Genomic DNA, 4,430 nt, shown 5'->3' with positions numbered 1-4,430 from the left:
TCCACTCACCTACCCACCCACCCATCCATCCACCCATCCATCCATCCATCCACTCACCTACCCACCCACCCATCCATCTACCCATCCATCCATCCACTCACCCACCCATCCATCTGTCCATCCATCGTTCATCAGTCTACCCACCTATCCATCACACATCCATCCATCTAACTACCCATTCACCATTCATTTGTCCATCCATCCACACCCCCATCCTAATATCCTTTAATCTGCCTTCATGACCTCCTCTTGTCCACCTGCCAGGACCCCTGGTGGGTAATGGGGATGCAACGGGTGACCAAGACAGACCCGCTCTTGTGGAGTTTGTCAAATGACATTAATTAGCAGGTCACTGCTAAGTGTCTGATGACAACCATGGGAAGGGAAGTGCCCTGGAGCTTAGGGGCCCCAGGAAATCCAGGAGGATGAGCAGGGAGGCCCCGAGAGAGGAGGAGAGAGATCTGGGCGGAAGGGATGGTGTGTGCAAAGGCCCTGGGTGTGTGGAACACAACTTCTTCAGGAGACAGAAGGATGGCCAGAGCGGCTGGAAGGGAGATCAGAGGGGCGGTGGAGTGGGGGGGCACAGCTGGGCAAAGCTTGGTGCCAGAGAGAGCCGCTTGGGGCCTTTTGAGCACAGAGGTGATAAGATTTCCAAGTGGGAATTAAGCTGTTGGGGACAGGATGGGACTGGGAGGTGGCGGGCAGAAAGGACCGGGTGGGGGGGTGGGGGGGAGTGTCAGATTCTGGAGATTTGTAGGCCATTCATTCCTAGCTCTGGGTCCTCCGAGACCCAGGTTCCCCTTCAAAGACTCTATCTAGCACCCCACCCCGGGCATGTGCTAAGAACTGCACAGACTTGGAATCCTGAACTTCTCCCCACTTTACAGATGAGGAAATAGAGGCTCTGAGGAATGAGGTCACTGCCAAGGCCACACCACTGGGAGGGGGCAGAGCCTGAATTCCAACCCCATCACCTCCCTATCCTGCTCCCCGAGTCGGGAAAGCCAGGCCTGGGGTGCCCCATGGTGACGGGGGCTGGGAACCTGGGCCCCGCACAGCTAGCTCCTGCCCCATTCTACCTTCAGTTATTCAGTCAACAAACGCTGCTTGCCCCAGCTTTGCCCTCAGGGAGACCTGGGGAGGGAGGCAGTAGAGACGGGGGTTCAAACTCCACCGTGCTGCCTTGGCCAGTAGCTTCCCTTCTCTGAACTGGGTGCCCTGTGGCTTGGGCCCCCCTTGTGCCTCAGCGTCCTGCTCTGTAAACTGGGGATGATGGCCCTCCCCCGACGCGGGCTACCCTGTGCCTTGTTGGGCCCGGGACCCTCCTGGGAGCTTGCAGACAGGCCTGCGCCCCCTTTTCCAGGGAAGGAGGCGGAGCTCAGAGGGGAGGCCACTGCTTGGAGCCAAATGGGCACCAGGTGGCCCCTCTGGACTGGAGCTCAGATCTCTTGCAAGCCACCTCCTGGTGCTTCCTCCCAGCCACCCTTAGGTCGGCCACATCCCCCTCCCCATTCAGTGGGTCCCTGGCAGGGTGTTGAGGATAAAGGCCACCCAGCATGAGGTGGAGGGGGCCCTCTCTCCAGCTTGAGCCTGCAGCCTGCAGCCTCCCCATTTCTGATTCCAAGAAGGCTGCTGCTGAGGGGGGGGGAGTCCTGGGGGTGCTGCCATGCCCATCAGCCGAGGGCTCTGTGGACCCGGAGAGGTTCCTGTTTACAGAAAGGGACATGGAGCTGGGCTCGGAGCTGAGCTGACCAGCTGGAAGGGCCCCTCCCAGGGTGGGGTCCCTGGCTCCACAGGGCAGGCCTTCGGGACCTTCCCCAGGTGCCTTCCCCCACCCCCCTGCTGTGCCTCAGTTTCCCCAAATGTGATGGGGTCGGGATAGGAGTGGGGCTTCCGGCTGAGCCGGACCATGGTGGGGTCAGGTCCTGGGGCTCCTCCCCCACTGAGTCCCCTTCTTCACCGGTAGCAGCATCCGTGGAACCCACACTTAACTCACACGTTTCTGGTCCCCGTACTAAGCGTTTTGCAAATAGTACCTCACCCTGTGGAATCTTCACTCTGACGCTGCAATTCAGGGGCAGGTGTTATGCCCATGGACTGCTAAGAACACAGAGGCACAGAGAGATTTGGACACTTGCCGGAAGTCACACAGCAGGAATAGTTGGCACCAGGATCTGAACCCGGATACAAGGCTCCGGACTAGCGTCCTGAGCTACTCAGCGCAGAGACCAGCACAGAATAAACTCACTGCCCTCCTCCCCCAACCCAGCTGGGAGGAAGACCCCGCTCCCAGCGAGGCGAGGGTGTGTGGGGAGCGAAGCCCCAGTACCCAGGCCGGCCTGTCATCGGGACGCCTGAGCCGGTCACCTCGCCACCCTGGGCGGTGGCTCGAGGCCCCTGCGGGGAAGAGCATTGTTCTAGGGTCACCCTTCCTACTGTGGCCCTCCTGGCCCAGCAGGGGTGACTGACATCAACCGAGTAATTACTCGAGGGTATTTTTCATGAGAGCTGAAGTTAAGGTTTCGTGGGCTCTGTTGGGCTGTGATGCGGGGCAGGCAGGGCAGGCTTCCTGGAGGTGGCAGTGAAGTGATGCATTCATTGGTATCTGCCTCCTTTGTCAGACTGTGTGGCCACGCCAGTGTTGCCCCCAGAACAAAGGGGGGCTCAGTGTTTCCTGGGTGAGCAAAGTTGAGACAGGCCTCTTGAGGGAGCCTCACTTTCCCCATCTGGACAATGGGACTCTAAGCCCCACCTCACTCCAAGGTCAAGTGGAAGTGTTGGAGGGGCCTCTGTCCAGCTCCAGCTCAGCCTGCCCCCCCACCGTCCCCCCTTCTGCTGTTGAACCAACCGTCACTCCAGACCAGCCCCCATCCCAGCTCCAGCCACGACGATGCTCGGGGACCTTTCTGGAAGGGAGGAGGCCCCTGGAGTATGATAATTAAATAAGGTCTAGGCTTCCCCTGCTCTGCATCAGTCTTGGCAATACAGTATCTTGCTGGACTTGGGACTGGTCACTCGGCCTTGGATTCCAGAAGAGGAAACTGAGGCTGGGAGGGAGGAAGGAGTGAGGAAGAGGGGGGTTGGGGCCAGCAGATCACAAGGGTGGAGGGTGGAATCCCAAGACACGCTGTGGTCTCAGAGCTGCCAGGCCTGAGTCTCCTGGTCTTACCCTTGCTGGTTTAGCCATCTGTGAACTGAAGGGGGGTACTCTCTCCTTTCTCCCCGAATCACATTTTTCCTGTTACATTTTGTCATGGGAGCCACCAAACCTACGGTTAGTATTTACCTGTGTATTTCTGTATTGGCGTCCTTCCGACCAGGACACATCACAAAGCTGGCAGCTGCATGCCAGCCACAGCCATGTTCCCAGCGTCCAGTAGGTGCTCGATAAACATCTCTCCCATGAAGGAGCAGCGCCCTGGCCGGCTTCTCGGGTGTCTGCACTGAGCCGCGTCTCAGCGGCAAGCTCCTTGTTTCTGGAAAGAAACCTTCACCTTCCTCATGTGCAAACTGGAGACAGCCATAGGACGAACCCGCCGGTTTTTGTGGAATGAGTTGGGGGGAGGGCGCTGAGAGCCTGGAACTGAGAAAGTGCTCACTAATAAATTCAGCTGCCGTTATTATTATTGCTGTTCTTTTACTCGTCAGCGTAAGTCGGGAAATGGCCCTCAGACGAACTGAGGCAGGGGCCTGGGGTTTCTAGGGGCGTCAGCAAACCGCCACCACCTGCCTCCTTCCCCCCACCCCTTCAGTCCCCGAGTCCCCGCGAGGCTCCTCGGTTCTGCCCGCTGGGGGCTGCGCAGACCGCCCGCCCGGTCCCCGGGGCAAGCGAGGCGGGGGAGGAGGGCGGCCGTACTAGGAGGAATACGGCGGCGCGGCGGCCAGCTGGGCGGTTTCCCGCCGCCGCCGCCGCTGGTGAATGAGTCCGACTGCGCTGCCGCTGCCGCCCGACCGAGGCTGCGCCCGCGTCCCCGCGCCCCCAGCCCTTGCGCCGAGACCCCGGCGTGTCCGCGGACCAGCCAGCCTCGGCCACCGTCCCCGGGCAGGTGAGTTCGGGGCCCCGCCACGCTCCGCGGGGGCTGCTAGGACCCCACCCCCACCCCCAGCCGAGTCCCGCGGGGCGGGGTGGGGGAGAGGAGGGGAGGGGTCGGTTCGCCGCGCCGCCAGCCCCCAGACTCACCTCCTCTCCCTTCCCTCACCCCGGATGCCTGGACCCTCGGCCCGGGAGAAGCCACAGGTGGGTGGGAGCTTGGGGGGGGGGGCGGAGCTGGGACACCCCAGGGTCCACCGTATGCCCTGGGGTGTCTTCCCCCTGGACTGAGCGCGGACCCCTTTAGAAAGCGCTTTGAGATCCTCAGAACGGGGGTGGGGGCGAGAGTGGAACCGCAGTCCCCTGGGAGCTTCCCGAGAGTCAGCGCCGCCCCCACCTC

Source organism: Monodon monoceros, unplaced genomic scaffold (assembly GCF_005190385.1).
Source record: "Monodon monoceros isolate NGI ecotype Baffin Bay Population unplaced genomic scaffold, NGI_Narwhal_1 Super_Scaffold_12, whole genome shotgun sequence".
NCBI classification, from domain to species: domain Eukaryota; kingdom Metazoa; phylum Chordata; class Mammalia; order Artiodactyla; family Monodontidae; genus Monodon; species Monodon monoceros.
The sequence above is the reverse complement of the archived record's forward strand: the minus strand, read 5'-3'. Positions refer to the sequence as shown.